The sequence below is a fragment of the Hyla sarda genome, chromosome 1 (assembly GCF_029499605.1).
Source record: "Hyla sarda isolate aHylSar1 chromosome 1, aHylSar1.hap1, whole genome shotgun sequence".
Taxonomy (NCBI): domain Eukaryota; kingdom Metazoa; phylum Chordata; class Amphibia; order Anura; family Hylidae; genus Hyla; species Hyla sarda.
In genome coordinates, this window is record NC_079189.1 from 307,323,528 (window position 1) to 307,341,746 (window position 18,219).

Here is an 18,219-nt window from a genome sequence, read left to right on the forward strand (position 1 = left end):
CAAGCTAAAAGAAGGGAGGGATCAGTGTCCTCTGGAAACGCCAATATTTGCATAATGTTTGCATAAAATTCACACTCGCATATTCGCCTTCTTTGGACCAAGCTGAAAGAAGGGAGGGGTGATCACTTTTTATTTACACAGTACACATCAATGTGATGTGTTCTGTGAAAAAAAAGAGAAAAAAACTAACAAAAAAAGAGATTATTCTTCATAACGAATATAATTCGCGATATTCTAAATATTCGCGAAATCGCGAAGTGCCAGTATTCGTGAATAAAATATTGGCACTCGAATATTGGCACTCAACACTAATTAAAAGTTTTTACACCAATATCCCTACACAGAGCATTGAGGCAATTAGGTTATGTGAGGATCCTACCATGAGTAAAGCCATGGTACATTTTGTAATGTCTTTGTAGGAGGTAATTCTAATTAGAAATTATTTTAAACTGGGTGAAGATTTCTTTTTACAATTACAAGGAATGTCCATGGCATTTCCAGTAGCTCAAAGTGTGGTCAATATTTTACAACATTTTATGAGAAAAGTTTTAAATAGGAACATCCTTTAAAGTGTACCTGTTGCATCCCACAAAATAAATAAATTAATATGTTACTCAGTACCTAATCCTGACCATAATCATTTTCATGCCCCTATCACCTATATTTATTATAAAAATCCCTCTCTTCATTAGCTCACAGTGTTAGAATTCCTCTCAGGAGGAGGTGGCGTGTCCCTCCCTTGTGGTGGTGGGAGGAGATTGGTGGGTCTGCTCATGCAGCCTTGTCCATGAGTCATCTCTTGTCCATGACCCATGGACAAGCCTGATGCTGCTGCAGGACTGGTTTGCATCCCAGTAGGTATGGGGACCCCTGGTGGAGGGATTTTCAGGGGCCTTTTTCTTTATTAAATATTTAAAACATTTTAAACAACTATATTACAACGTTTTTTTCTTTTTCACTAATAAAAACTTATTAAAAGATTTTGGATCTGACAGTGTCCATTTAAGTGAGAACATCATTTGCTGGTTAAAGGGGTATTCTGGGATTTTTTCTATTTGACTATGCTGCAGGGGCTGTAAAGTTAGTGTAGTTCATAATATAGTGTCTGTAACTATGCTTAATGGTGGTCTCGCAATTCTTCTGTGATTTTTGCGCCAAGGTTTATTTTTAACAGCATGCAAAATGTCGTCTCAGGTTGTCCCAGGTTGCAATGTCCAAGGAGACATTACATCACTAGTCAGGTGATCAGAGGGAGCCTGTTTTTGCTTCAGCGGGTGGAGCAACCACTAGATGGAAGGAAGATCATTCTGTTTTTGCAACAGCTGCAGGCACCCTGGTCAGAAAACACTGATCTATTGCATTCAAGGGATCACAGGTGTGTTTTAATGGGTGGGGTAGCTGATGTGTGGGAGGGAGAAATGTGACCTCACACTTACAAACAAGGAATGATGGAATTTGTAGTTTAAGGGAACAAACTCGAACAGGAAATAGCCAGTTCACAAAAAGATAGCCTCAGCTTTATTGTAATCTCACAACATGACCATTTAGCCACAAGACATGCAGGGATCCTTACTAAGCATGGCTATTACTGTCTGGTAGGTACATACTAAAATCACCTTATGGTGGATAATCCCTTTAAGGTTTGTGGATAATGTTTTCATGTTGTGGGGAGATGAAGAAAAACAACTATGTGAGTATATTGTGTACTTTAATGGATGTCAAGATTATATTTGGGGAAAATTGGGAAGTAGTTACTACTTTATTCTACAAGGAAACTAACCATAATAGTTAACTTTTGCACACTAGTCATCATGCACCACAGACATTTAGGGGCATTTCCAAAAGTCAGTTTCAGAGGAAAAGAAGCTTTGTAGTAATATTGAGGCATATTCAATAAATGCTGACAAACTGGTTAATAAGTTGGTTCAAAGAGAATATGATGAGGAAACAGTCAATAATGTAGTAATAGAGGTTGGTATCAGAACTACACCCTGTTCCAAATTATTATGCAAATTATATTTTTCTCATTTACCTAAATAATTAATGTAAATAACAGTCAGCAGAATTCTCATGTTATCAACTATTAAGAGTACAATTCAAATTTTACTGAACAAACCTCCTAATGATAACAGTATTTTTTTTAAAACATAAAAAACGTACAATGTTCCAAATTATTACGCACAGTAAGTTTCAAAACACTTCATAGGTTGTAAAGAACTAAAATTGTTATTTGTTGTGTTTGCAGCATATTTACTGAAATCAAAAGCTATATCAGACTTCCCGTTCCGGCGCCATTCTGTAGAGATGCGTGAAGGCTGAGCTCCCTGCCTGTTAGCGCATACCGGTTGAATTTTACCCGCATTATCTGGTCTATAGGGCCCCAAACTGCCGGAGTGGAGGGAAAAACCTGTATGGGCCGGTACCTTCTTTGTATGGGCCGGAAATCTAGTTGGAGGAAAGCAGGACAAACCTCGATCCACCAGGGCACCAAATCCATCATGAGTCCCCGACTTCAAGTAGAGCTACCTCTCCGGCGCTGTCAGATCATGGCTCGGCGACGGGCTCGGAGTTTCACGATTCTGCCGGCATTGATTATGTGCATTTGGCGGCTAAAGTGGCGAAAAATATATTGTTCATAGGGTGCAAAAGGTGGTGATAACCACGATACAAGAGACCCTGAACCAGTTACAACAGACCGCGGCCCTGCATGGTACCCCACTGCCTGAGGTAGAGGATAGAGTCTGCACTACGGAGGAGAGGGTGGATGGCACGGCCCCAAGAGTGACCTCCTTGGAAGCTGAATGCCGCCGTTTATGGGACAAAGTCGAGGACCCATAAAATAGGCCCTGACGTAGTAATTTACGGATCATGGGCTTAACTGAGTCGGTCCCGGGCAGGGATCTTCCCCATGTCTGTGAGGTCCTGCTTCCCAAAGAGCTGGGTCTCCCCCACTACTGTAAAGTAGAGCGGGTGCACAGATTAGGCCTTGATCTGCAATCCACTGTGGACAAAGGTGTGCCCCCAGGCCTCGAACATCGCAATAGGCATCGTCAAGTCATCGTAAAGTACCTTGACTTTACCGACAAAGTGGCAGAACTTTGTGCATTTCGGCAACAGGCTTTTTGAGGACAACAGGCTGCTGTTTGGTGATTTTCCGGCGGAGGGGACCCGCAAGAGGAAGCTTTTTGAGCTACTCTATACAACGCTTCATAAACAAGGAATATGCTTTGCCCTTATGTATCCAGGGAACCTATGTGTCTTCTATCCTGACAGATCAATCGCTAATTACCCGTCTTCTTATGTGGCTTCTGAGGAACTCCGGTCTTTCTTGATACGAAACCGGCGCCACGGGATGATGGCAGGGGTCATCTGCCAGCATAGGCTTCTTCTCAGGGACAGGAGTACCCTGTATCCTCACAGCAGCCCCCTGAAGCAGAACCGTGGCATTCTCCACCCAAGAATTGGAGAAATGGGTGACTTTTTGTGCCCTTTTCAGCAATGCCTCTGAGAGGGGATTTTATGCACTTATTCTGAGGATTCTGTCCTCTCAATATGTTGCAGGACTTCCTACGGTGTAGCCCTGCGACGTGTTACTGAGTCCCTGTTTGATACAATTCTGTTGGGCTACACATTCAACAGGTTTTTAAGAGGTCCAGGGGGTACAGGTTCCTTCTGGGAGACCCGAGATCGCTCAGATGATTACGCAAGAGAATTTCACGTGAAAAAATGGAACCTTGATTCCGGCGCTTCCCCTTGGTGTAAATGATAGATGGAGTCCAAGTTCTTTAGAATGGGGTTTCTGTAATGCAACATTCAGTTTCGAGTCTGTGCCGGACTCTTCATCAGGCATAAAACATGAATAAAACAACAGGTTTAAAAAGCCCAGGAAGGACAATACCACCGGGCCAAGGGGTCACCTGAGTGACGTAAAAGCATAATAGCATAACTAACTAAAAGCATGTAAAAATCACAAGATATAACAATAAATAGAGCAGTTCTGTAAACACAGGTGAGGAAAAAGACATGTTCGTTTAACAATTCAAGTATGATACAGTGAAGCGCTATTGCCAGACCTTACAGTGCGGCTTTGAATGAATGAAATGAGAATGAGGCAGGTAAACAGTAGCATTCCTATATCATTGTGGGGAGTGAACGTGCTTACGTGTTTCTGTGTCATATGTTCTCACCGGGATGTGTTGAGCGGAGGCAGCTGTCCTGACGTATTTCTATGTCAGTTGCTATTGCTGGAGTAGCCCGAACTGAAGCCCCCGAACCCATCACGGGACTTATTATTTGCCAAAAGGATGAGGAGGTGAGTATGTATTGGGGTGAACTGCATATTCCATGTATTGGGTGGAGAGGAGCGGAGATCGTGGTGTGACTTAAGATAAAGGATCATTGTTATTTCGGGACACAGATAGTATGGAATGTAAGATATAAATTGAGAACTTTGTGCATGTTTGGACAGCAAGGTTGCATATGATTATATAAGCAAAAAATATGTATAGGTATGTAAATAAATGAGCAATAATATTTGCGACTATTGAATTGAGAATTAAAATGGCATGTGCGGTGTCATAGCAACATGCAGTGCCTATAGTAAGGATGTATATAAATATATGTATATAAGCCCCAAAATTATTAGTGTATGTAAATAATATAATATTGCATGGGATAGAGTTTATAAGCCATATAATATTTCATGGAATAATTGGGCACATAAAATCGTGCAATTACATCAAATTATGCAGTAAAATGGTAAAGGAGCATAAAATTAAATACAGTTTGGTAATTGTGTATAAAAGGGATAAAATGTACAATCCAAAGGAAGTGTTTTGGATGTATAAGTTATCAACCATCTCCCCGAAAGGCCTGAATGAGATTGTTGAAACCATATGATAGATCACCTTGTTACATATCATATTCAGTATTTTCCATCTTTAAAATAACATACTTGTATGGCTCTGTACTAAAGACTTCCTATTATTCCATCATCATAAATAGCATACATGTAGGGCTCTCTCCTAAAAAGTTCCTATTATTCTCATTTTATTACATAATTTTTTTACACACATTTTTTTTCATGCAGAATTAATTGTACATTTTATCCCTTTTATACATAATTACCAAAATGTATTTAATTTTATGCTCCTTTACCATTTTACTGCATAATTTGATTTAATTGCACAATTTGATGTACCCAATTATTCCATGCAATATTATATGGTTTTTATACTATATCCCATGCAATATTACATTGTTTACATACACTAATAATTTGGTGCTTATATATATATATTTATATACATCCTTACTATAGGCACTGCATGTCGCTATGACACCGTACATGCCATTTTAATGCTCAATTCAATAGTCGCAAATATTATTGCTCTTTTATTTATATACCTATACATATTATTGCTTATATAATCATATGCAACCTTGCTGTTCAAACATGCGCAAAGTTCTCAATTTATATGTTACATTCCATACTATGTGTGTCCCGAAATAATAATGATCCTTTATCTTAAGTCACACCACGATCTCCGCTCTGTCAGACATATTTGGCTAAATCCAGCATGTAAGGCTCCATTTTACCTCCAACAAGCCATCTTTGTGTGAAGTGTAAACTGCTTCATTCAAAGATCAGCTTTAAAATACATGTTCCCAATTCTACAATAACAAAAGGCTGATAATAAGAAAGTTCCAAAACAATCTAAAGGTTACAGCCAAATCTCACGGTAAATGAGACCAGGTGTCCGCTATCGTCTAACAAAGCCAAAATATATGACTGTTGCTGACATACTGGTGGAGGTCACATGTCTCATTATATCTGTGTGGTCACTGGTAATTTTCCTGTAGATGGGTACTGCATAGCACCATTTGCAGGGGAATTTGCACAGTGCTGTCAAGGGGAGGTCTTCCTCTGTCCTGGGGAGGCCATTTATTCCCATTTGGTTAAGAAGTCTGTACCACGGGGTCTACTTGATTGACAGCAAGAGACAATAAAAGCACCTGGGGACAGGAAGTAAGGGTGGTTGATGGGAACAGAGGACACCAGACGATTTCATGAGGTAGTAAGACCTCTCCACCTGCCCCAAGGGGGGGGGAGCATGCCAAGATGAAGGCCCTGAGAGACCGTCCCAGGTGCTGCTGTGCGTCATGGATAGATACTCTATCCATGACACCATGTAACTATACCATAGTTTTATGTATCTTCCTCTCTTCTTTGTTTAGATATATATGTATATATATATATATATATATATATATATATATATACTGCTCAAAAAAAAAGGGAACACTAAGATAACACATCCTAGATCTGAATGAACTAATGGTATGAAATACTTTCATCTTTACATAGTTGAATGTGCCGACAACAAAATCACTCAAAAATGATCAATGGAAATCAAATTTATCAACCCATGGAGGTCTGGATATGGAGTCACACTCAAAATCAAAGTGGAAAACCACACTACAGGCTGATACAACTTTGATGTAATGTCCTTAAATCAAGTCAAAATGTGGCCTCCACGTGCCTGTATGACCTCCCTACAAAAGTAGCAGAAAGTGGGGGAGGGGGCGGGGGAAAGAAGGGAAGAAAACCGATGCGTTCCAAAAAGATGCCGGATACCTAAAAAAACTACTTTCCCACCCGGACTGAACAAAATGCTGTTAATTCACTGGTGGAACTACTGGAAGAACAAGAACCACAACCAACAATCCCAAGACTTATGTAAGTTCCCTAAATCTCTCCTCCCCAAATCAAAAAATTTTCCCCAATTATCCCAGCTCCCGGAGATTGACTTGTTCGTTAGGTTGGTGTCCTAGGAATTTAACAACATTCCTGAGACAAGACAAAGGGACAACCGAATGACAAGTCAACGTAAAGCCCTACAAGAAGTACAGTCCTTAAAGGATGTGGTTGTTAAACCTTCCGATAAGCAGGGCCAGATTAAGACTTCCTGGAAGACGGTGCAATTCATTATGATGGCCCCCCCCCCCCCCCCCCCGATAGTCCCCCCTCCTTTCCACTGAGACCTGTTGCGGGCCTGTCAAGTAAGGAACAGACTGAGACCAAAAATAGGCCTGGATATATTAGACTATGTCCCCTTTTTTTTTTTGGTGGGTGCCACAGGAGTCAGGCCCCCGTTAAAATAAAATGGCTGCATGGTCTAAAATCTCTTCAGTTCAAGTCACTTTTTCCAGCTGTTGCAAAGCTACAACACCCATTTTGTCTGGAGAGCTTCAGGCGTTATAGGAGTTGTAGTTTTGTAACATCTGGAGCCTCAAATTGGGGTACAGTTTCATCCATTATTACTGCAAAACTTAGAAGTGAGGAGAGATCTAATGGGACAGTCAGGAGAATACATAAACATAAAATGACTCACAGGAGACGTCTTCTCTGTTGTCTTTCCTTTTCTTCTTCATCTTGTCCAGACGGCAGGTCTTCTTCCAGCTCCATCTTCCTCTGTAAAGTTCAACGCCTGGACATCATTGGTTCCTCACTTTGCCAGCCGATCCTCATCCTCTGTATAAAGACAACACTCATAATGACCCTTCAAGAGACAGTGCTTCCTAAATATAAACAGAAGTAGTAGAGAGTCGGCACTCGTATAGGTGGTGGTGCGCGTGGACCAAAGGTACAAATAGTAGGTAGAAGAAATCCCGGCACTCACTAGATATGCTGAATCATAATGGTTTATTTATCCATATGCAAGATAATGTAGCGTCTCGCAGGACGCGTTTCGGCCAGGTGGCCTTTGTCAACTGATCTACCAAATAGAGATCACAGGTGTACATATATAGGGAGAGGAAGCCCTCCCCTTCCGGCTCATAGGTGTAAACACCTGACGGCTGAGTCGGGAGGAGACTGCATCTTACAAAAAATAAATACATAGGCAAAGGGAAAATATACAAAAAGGAAAATATAAAAAGAAAAATATATACCAATAATAGTAAGGGAGCAGCATGAATTTCATTATATACAGTAGTCATCAAGAAAAAGCTAAATATCTGTTCTTAGACTATATAGAGATTCATTTGGAATCATTCTGACCGTGCTCTATGCTTGCAGTGATGAGTGACAAGAAGAAGGAATATCAATGTGGTCTCTAAAAAATAAGGAGACATAATCTACATTATCTTGCATATGGATAAATAAACCATTATGATTCAGCATATCTAGTGAGTGCGGGATTTCTTCCTAAATATAATACTGCCAAACCCTGTGTACTCTGTATATAATACTGCCATACATCATGCCCTCTAAAAATAATATTAGCACACACTGTCCTCCTCCAGACTCCTGCTCACAGAGACCCCTAAGGCTAGGTTTTCCCCTTTTTTTTACCTGCAAAAAAACAGAAAAACTGCTTTTTCCTGTGTTATGGTCATTTTCTGGAATTTTTTTTCTTGTGCTTTTGCCTTCTCTGGAAACTTAGCCTTAGTCCTCCCCTGGTTCTTAAAGGGGTACTCCACCCCTAGACATCTTATCCCCTATCCAAAGGATAGGGGATAAGATGTCTAGGGGTGGAGTACCCCTTTAAGTCCCCCCCCCCCCCTTCAACACTCCTGGTCCTTCTCCACTATTCCACTTTTCTGCACATCATTAACCCCCTGCTCATCATTCCCCCCTGCTCATTATTACCCCCCGCTCATCATAACCCCCCTGCTCATCATTCCCCCCCCTGCTCCCCCCCCCCCGCTCATCATTCCCCCCTGCTCATTATTCCCCCCCCTGCTCATTATTACCCCCCTGCTCATCATTAACCCCCCCTGCTCATCATTAACCACCCCTGCTCATCATTAACCCCCCTGCTCATCATTAACCCCCCTGCACATCATTAACCCCCCCTGCTCATCATTAACCCCCCCTGCTCACCATTAACCCCCCCTGCTCATCATTCCCCCCTCCAACCCCCCCCCCCCGCTCATCATTCCCCCCTGCCAATCATTCCCCCCATCATTGCTCCCCCCTCTTAATCCTTTTTCTATTTTTCATATTTCCTTACCAGGCCGTGCTCGGCAGGCTCAGGTGATGCGTCGGGTCTTGTGGGCTGTGAGAGTGACGTCTCCTGCGGCTCCTCTGCACAGCGTCAGGGACATCACTCAGCATTTCCTGCAGCGCTGGGGTGTAATGAAGAAAACTGTGCCCTGCAGGAAATGATGAGTGACTGACGCTGTGCAGAGGAGCCGCAGGAGACGTCACTCGTCACAGCCCACATGACCCGACGCATCACCTGAGCCTGCCGAGCGCGGCCAGGTAAGGAAATATGAAATATAGGAAAAGCAGTAGGAGTCCGGGGCGAGCCCACAGGACCCGCCGCTGGTCACTGTTTTAAAGTGGCCGCGGCCGAGCTATCGGGGGGCCCCGATCCACTACTGAGCAGCCCGCAGGGATGTCCCGAATGTGACGGGGCCCCCTACGGGCACGGGTCCCGGAGCAGGTGCTCTATGAGCGCCAATGATGATCCAGCCCTGCCGATAAGGGAGGAAACGTCGTACTCTGGCCTACTAAATTATATGAGAAAGAAATGTACTGGCAATTAAAACAGGGGGATGTTACAAAAAACTAACATTTAACCCGACTAATATATTCAGAATAGAACTCGAAAAAATCTTATATACGGCCACTGAGCAAGGCATTTTAACAACTTAACAAATGGAGACATTATTGCCGACGGATCCCACTGTATCTTCCATCTATATATTGCCAAAAGTACATAAAAACGCGTGCTGCCCCCCTGGAGGGCCGATAGTGTCCGGTTGTGGTAATATATGTGAACCACTATGTCGATTCATTGACCATCACCTTTCTTCTCTCATAGAGATACTACCCTCATACCTAAAGGACACAAATGACATTTTGAGAAAACTGAATCATTTACAGCTAGAAGATGACATGATAATAGCAACATGCGATGTAGAAGCTCTGTATACCTCAATTCAACACTGTGATGGTCTGCAAGCGGTAAGGTATTTCTTATCCTCTAGTTCCCTAGACCCTGCATTGTGTAATTTTTTAATAGAGGCATTAGAATTTGTCCTCTCTTACAACTACTTCATATTCAAAGATTGTCTCTACCTTCAGCTCCAGGGAACGGTGATGGGGGTGGCCGGTGCGCCCTCGTACGCCAACCTATTCCTGGGGCTTTGGGAGAGAGACATTTTTCTGTCAGACCCGGTCCCTGGCATTGAAAAGCTCAATTACTGGGGCAGATATATGGACGATATTCTTCCTATTTGGCAGGGACCAGAAAAAGAACTGGAGGAACTGATATACAAACTCAATAAGAACAATAGAAATATAAGACTTACCAGTACAATAGGAGGACCCACTACGTACTTTCTGGACATCAGGATCACTAAGAATGATAATGGCTTTTTATCCACAGATTTCTTTCGGAAAAGGGCGTCAGCGAACACTATTTTACATGCAAAATCCAGACATCCACGCCACCTTATCAACAATATCCCCACGGGCCAGTACTTGAAAGCTAGACGCATTTGCTCCGAAAACACCAATTTTGAGAAACAAGCAAAGGACCTCAAGGTATGTTTCCAAGAAAGAGTTTATGACAATAGTAGATCAATTGATAAGGCATATAAGAGGGCCAAAGAAAGTGATCGTACCAATCTTTTACAGGAGAGAAGGAAAATCAACAATAAGGACACTACTGTCAGATATATCCCAAATTTCCACTCGAGAACCCAAGAAATGACGAAAGCGATGGAGAAGTACTGGCCGCAGCTAACAACTGACAGGGTACTCCCGAAATGCCTACCAAGAAAACCTTCAGTTACCTATCGCAGATCAAAAAATCTGAGGGACACTCTGGTACATAGTTATCACTGTGGCCCCAATCCAGCCCACTCCTTTAGTTCGAAAGGACCTCAATGGGGTACTTTTAAATGCGGTCAATGTGTGGCTTGTGTAAATATTGAAAAAAGTACATTTGACAATGCTGGCGGTACTAAGACATATAAAATTACACACCACATTGATTGAACTACAAAAGGGGAGGTATACTATGCTAAATGCCCATGTAAAAAAAATATACGTGGGGCTCACGACACGTGAATTACGGAGACGGGTTCGCGAACATGTTTTTGACATTAAATCTGCACAACAGGGCACTGAGTTATCTAGCCAAAAAACCCTGGCTGGGAACTTCAGAGAGTACCACAATTGTGACTCATAACTTTTACAGGTCAGGGGAATCGATCGTGTATACATTGGCACTCATGGTGGGAATTGGAAGAAACTCCTAGCACAGAAAGAGAGCAGGTGGATCTAAGTCCTTGGAACAAAATGAAGTTAACAGTTTTGTGCCTTTCCTGTGAGAATTTATTATTTTTAGTCCAATTCTATACATATATATCTTTTATACATATATTTCTTACATATATTGTTTTAAACTATTTTCATTCCATACATTTTTGCTCTTCAGTCCATTTTTACATAGTATAATACCTCTTTTTTGTCATATATATATATATATGCACATTTTTTTTGCCACTCATTGGCAAATGTCCTCCCTTTTCTTTGACACATGCTCTCTACTGATATTATAATGCATATTTATATATATGTTTACATATTCTGATACTACATGGTTCTACTTGTTACTTTTACATCCTCATTCATTCTATACCTTTTTTTTCTCTATCTTCTTCCCATGTCATTCATGCTTATTGCCTCGGCTCATCATCACCCTCTTGCACCAGTTTCTGGTTTTATTTTACACCTCTTTCACAACATACCCCACACACTTCGTCTTTCTAGATATGTCTTTTTAGACACCTATTTCCCTTCCCCTAGTTTTATATATTTTTAATATATATATATATTTTCCCCACACTTCACACTATTCTTGACCCTACTACATCCTTTTTGTCCCCACTTATATGTTATCTATATATTTCCATTCTTTTTTCCACTACGTATGTACACAATTCTATTATTTGTCTTATATACCATTATTTTTTATACGCTTTTTTTATGCAGTATTCATTTAATTGTTTTTACACTGTCTTTATTATCTAACCATTTTTATTCCTTTTTTCATTTTTCCTTTTTTCATCTTACATTAAATAATACTAACACTTATGGGCCCTCATTTACTATGATTTCCCTGTTGGTTTTGTGGTTTTTCCTGTCGTTTTTTTTTTCCCCCAACATAGTTACTATTGTGGCGCACACTTGTGTTGCACGGGTTTTTTGTTTGTCGCACGCGGGTTTCGTGTTGCGACAAGTTTTGTCAGTTCACTCCATCAATGTTCTTTACATTGTTAAAGCGCGGAAAGTGACGGCAGTGGAGAATGAGTGGTCGTCAGGCTGCACGGAAGGCTCGCAACAAAGAGGAGCTTTCGGAGGCTTTCCGCGCGTTTATAAACGAGAATTTCCCTCAGGAGGATGATGAGATAGCAGAGTGTTCCTCCCTTTCTCGAAACACTTCTAGTGTTTTTTGCGCTCTTCCTGTGCAATAAATTTGTGTGGTAAAGGAAAAGTGTCCCATTACTTATTGATTTTGGCATGGTTGTGGTAATGTTGGATGACTTATTGGTTTTAAAATGTATTGACTTCAACAAGGTTTCGTAAGAATGGTTAATTAAAGATTGTTCATGCTTAGATATCCACAATTTATGTAAAATAAAAAAAAACAAGTGCAAAGAATCAAAGGATGCTAATCAAGTTAAAAAAAATTATAAAAAAAATGAAAAAAATAAATAAGTTGTCAAACATAACACGACAACATAACATATAAATAATTTCAATAAAACCCAATTTTAAACAATACATACACAGTAATACTACATAAACAAACCAAAAACAAAATGAAACAGAACACGTCAAAATTAAGGCCAAACTATTGTATGAAGTAAAAAAAAAAAAAAAGGGGGGGGGGGGTAAGGGCAGCTTCAGATCACATACTACACAAATTTCCCTACTGCTAGGAGGTGTCGGTAAGTATCTAGCCCAAAACCCGACAAATCGGTTAGGATTCTTCAGAAATACCTTGGAAAAAAGGCGTTTCTGTTGGGTAACGCCCCTTTTTCGGGTTTTTGAAAAGCTGACTCGGGTAGATCGGAAATAACAGGCGCACACGGTCGCAATGTGTCTGTGACAGGTCGCAGACACATTGCGACAGGTGCAGAAAACCCGACAAAACAAGTCGGGTTGATAATAGTAAATGAGGGCCATTATGTTTGTTTTTAGGTATCCGGCATTTGTCATCTTTTCGGAACACATTGGTCTTCTTCACCTCCTTTTTTTTGCTATATTTATTGTTATATCTTGTGATTTTTACATGCTTTTAGTTAGTTATGCTATTATGCTTTTTACGTCACTCAGGTGACCCCTTGACCCGGTGGTATTGTCCTCCCCAGGCTTTTTAAGCCTGTTGTTTTATTCATGTTTTATGCCTGATGAAGAGTCCGGCTTGGACTCGAAACTGAATGTTGCATTAAAGAAACCCTGTTCTCAAGAACTTGTACTCCATCTTTCATACACCGAGGGGAAGTGCCGGAATCAAGATTTCATTTTTTCATGTGAAATTCTCTTGCAAAAGAGGAAGTTGACCTTACAATTGGCCTCTCTCTAGGTCAGGCTTTACGTCAAGCCTACACTACCTTTCAAGTCTCTCCAACGGAGGTCATTAAGGAGGCCTGTTCTGTAGCTAAAGCAGATTATGAATCCTGCATGGAAAGGAAGGATAATCTCAGTTCCTCTCAGTTTGGGGCTACTCTGTTCCATCATGGCGGCAAACCAGTTCGCCTTTTAGCACGAGGCTTTACTCCTCCGGCGCACATTCCAGTGCTTAGAGATAGCTCCAGTACGTTGCATAGGGACCCTAAGAAGATAAATGATGTCTTAAAGTCTTATCTTCAGTCCCTTTACTCGAATACACCCGTGGTGGGCTCCCTGTCCAGGGACTGGTTGGCGTCGGCTAACCTTCCCTCTCTCACTGAGGATGAGAGGACAGCTTTGAATGCCCCAGTTACTGGAATGGAGCTCGACAGGGTGTTCTAAGGGTTGGCAGCCAATAAGGTGCCGGGGCTGGATGGTGTTTTGGGGTTTTTTATAAGATCTTGTGGAAAGTGATTTCCCTGACCTTGCTGGGCCTAATCAATTCCTACCTGAAGGGGAGCCCCATTCTGGCATCCATGAATATGGCTTACATCAAGGTTCTGCCTAAACCCGGGAAGGATCTCCTTAGTCTGGATGGATATCATCCCATATCACTGATTCATTTAGACCTTATATTGGTCTCCAAGATTTTGGCAGATCACGGTGCTGGATGAGATCCAGCTTAGGCCGTCTTTGCATCCCTCCCCAGCCATCTTATCGGTCGATGCAGAAAAAGCCTTCAATAATGTCCGATGGAGCGGGCTGTGGAGGGTGCCCCAGACCATGGGGTTTTCAGGACCCTTTTTTGACTACCTTATGGCACTGTAGACTCCCTTAGCCTGTCTGTCTACCCCTGGTTTCCTTTTATCCTCCAGCAAACAGCAGCTTGGTGTGAAGAGATCAACTGTGAGAATACATACAAGACCACTGATAATCTCCCTCAATCCGGGGCTCCATGCAATATCTCACTAGTGAATATCCTGCAGAGAGCTGGGACCAAAGTAACAAAGGCTACCATCAGTAGTAACACACTACGCCGCCAGGGACTCAAATTATGCAGTGCCAGATTAAAACATACCCGTCAGATCCAACAAAAGAACATTTTGTTTATATATCCCTCAGTACCTAATGCTGACCATGTACATCTAATTTTTATGTGTCTAGCACTTTTATTTATTTTTTTTATTATACTTTTAATTTAGCTCACTAGTCTGAATTCCTCTCAAAGGGAGAGGACGTGGCCTCACTGTGCAGGTCTCCACCCCCTCCCTCAGTATGCTGTCTGCTCACATCTCCCCTAGTATAAGCAAAACTACAACTCCCAGCTTGTCCTCACTGACAGTAGCGGGACACAAGCTGACAGTGGGAGGATTTTTCCTCCAGCTGTGAGCCCTGCACTCACAGCTGTCAATCAAGGAAGTGGGTCCATGACGAAGGTGATGATGCGTGGACACAGTAGGACTAGTATGTGTCCAAGCAGGCAGGGGGCAGTTGTTTGACTGGCTTTTTCAGTATGAAACACTGAAAATTTTCTAATGAAAGCTATTGCAAAACCTATTGGTTTTGCATGCTTTACAACATATCAGAAGTTTTTGTATCTGACAGTGCCCGTTTAAGCCAGTACATGTCTGGGCCCATCTGAAGTTTCCTAGAGAGCATTGGGATGATCCAGAAGCGGATTGGGAGAATGTTATATGGTCACATGAAACCAAAGTAGAACTAGAAATGTTTGGAGGAGAAAGAATGCTGAAATGCATCTAAAGAACACCATACCTACTGTGAAGCATGGGGATGGAAACATCATGCTTTGGGGCTGTTTTTCTGCTAAGGGACCAGGACGAGTGATCCGTGTAAAGGAAATAATGAATGGGGTCATGTATATTGAGATTTTGAGTGAAAACCATCTTCCATCAGCAAGGGCATTGAAGATGAAACATGGCTGGGTCTTTCAGCATGACAATGATCCCAAACACACCACCCAGGCAACGAAGGAGTGGCTTCGTAAGAAGCATTTCAAGACCCTGGAGTAGCCTAGCCAGTCTCCAGATCTCAACCCCATAGAAAACCTTTAAGGGAGTTGAAAGTCTGTGTTGCCCAGCGACAGCCCCAAAACAAAATCCAACAACAATGTGTGAAAACCTTGTGAAGACTTACAGAAAACATTTGACCTCTGTCATTGCCAACAAAGGGTATGTAACAAAGTATTGAGATGGAAAATAAGTATTTGGTCAATAACAAAAGTTCACCATAATTTGTAAATAAATTCTTTAAAAATCAGACAAATGTGATTTTATGGATTTTTTTTCTCTCATTATGGTCCAGATTTATCAAACTGTGTGAGAGAAAAAATTGAGTGATTTTCAAAAAGCAACCAATCACAGCTCAGCTTTCACTTTACCAGAGCTTGTTAACCCCTTCATGACCCAGCCCATTTTCACCTTCATGACCTGGGCATTTTTTGAAAATCTGACCACTGTCACTTTAAACATTAATAACTTTGGAATGCTTTTACTTATCATTCTGATTCCGAGATTGTTTTTTCGTGACATATTCTACTTTATGTTATTGGTAAAATTTCACTGATATTTGTATCCTTTCTTGGTAAAAAATCTAAAAATTTCATGAAAATTTTGAAAATTGAGCATTTTTCTAACTTTGAAAGTCTCTGCTTGAAAGGAAAATGGATATTCCAAATAAATTACATATTGATTCACATATACAATATGTCTACTTTGTGTTTGCATTAAAAAATTGACAAGTTTTTACTTTTGGAAGACACCAGAGGGCTTCAAAGTTCCGCAGCAATTTTCCAATTTTTCTCAAGATTTTCAAAATCGTAATTTTTCAGGGCCCAGTTCAGGTTGGAAGTGGATTTTAAGGGTCTTCATATTAGAAATACCCCATAAATGACCCCATTATAAAAACTGCACCCCCCAAAGTATTCAAAATGACATTCAGTAAGTGTTTTAACCCTTTAGGTGTTTCACAGGAATAGCAGCAAAGTGAAGGAGAAAATTCTAAATCTTCATTTTTTACACTCGCATTTTCTTGTAGACCCAATTTTTGAATTTTTACAAGGGGTAAAAGGAGAGAAATCACCCTAAAATTTGTAACCCAATTTCTCTCGAGTAAGGAAATACCTCATATGCGTATGTAAAGTGTTCGGCGGGCGCAGTAGAGGGCTCAGAAGGGAAGGAGCGACAATGGGATTTTGGAGAGTGAGTTTTTCTGAAAGGGTTTTTGGGGGGCATGTCCCATTTAGGAAGCCCCTATGGTGCCAGAACAGTGGACCCCCCCCACATGTGACCCCATTTTGGAAACTATACCCCTCATGGAATTTAATAAGGGGTGCAGTGAGCATTGACAGATATTTGAAACAGTGGACTGTGCAAATCAAAAATTTTATTTTTCATTTATACAGACCACTGTTCCAAAAATCTGTTATACACCAGTGGGGTGTAAATGCTCACTGCACCCCTTATTAAATTCCGTGAGGGGTTTAGTTTCCAAAATGGGGTCACATATGGATATTTATTGTTTTGCGTTTGTCAGAACTGCTGTAACAATCAGCCACCCCTGTGCAAATCGCCTCAAATGTACATGGCGCACTCTCCCTTCTGGGCCTTGTTGTGCGCCCCCAGAGCACTTTGCGCCCACATATGGGGTATCTCCGTAGTCGGGAGAAATTGCGTTACAAATTTTGGGGGTCTTTTTTCCCTTTTACCTCTTGTGAAAATGAAAAGTATAGGGCAACACCAGCATGTCAGTGTAAAAAATTTATTTTTTTACACTAACATGCTGGTGTAGACCCCAAATTCACCTTTTCATAAGGGGTTAAAGAAGAAAAAGCCCCCCAAAATTTGTAAGGCAATTTCTCTCGAGTACGGCGATACCCCATATGTGTCCCAAAACTGTTGCCCTGAAATACGACAGGGCTCCAAAGTGAGAGAGCGCCATGCGCATTTGAGGCCTGAATTAGGGATTTGCATAGGGGTATTCTATGCCAATGATTCCCAAACAGGGTGCCTCCAGCTGTTGCAAAACTCCCAGCATGCCTGGACAGTCAATGGCTGTCTGGCAATACTGGGAGTTATTATTTTGCAACAGCTGGAGGCTCCATTTTGGAAACAGTAGCGTACCAGACGTTTTTCATTTTTTGGGGGGAGGGAGGCTGTGTAGGGGTATGTGTATATGTAGTGTTTTTCACTTTTTATTTTAGGTTAGTGTTAGTGTAGTGTAGTGTTTTTAGGGTACAGTCACATGGGCAGAGGTTCACAGCAAGTTTGCCGCTGGAAGTTTGAGCTGCAGCGCAAAATTTGCGCCATCTCAAACTTGCAGCACTCACTGTAAACCTCCGCCCATGTGAGTGTACCCTGTACATTCACATTGGGGGGCAAACATCCAGCTGTTGCAAACTCCGAGCATGCCCTTTGGCTGTCCGTGCATGCTGGGAGTTGTAGTTTTGCAACAGCTGGAGGAACGCTGGTTTGGAAACACTAAGTTAAGTAATAAACTTTCAAGTGTTTTGCAACCAAACTTAGTTTTTCCAAACCAGTGTGCCTCCAGCTGTTGCAAAACTACAA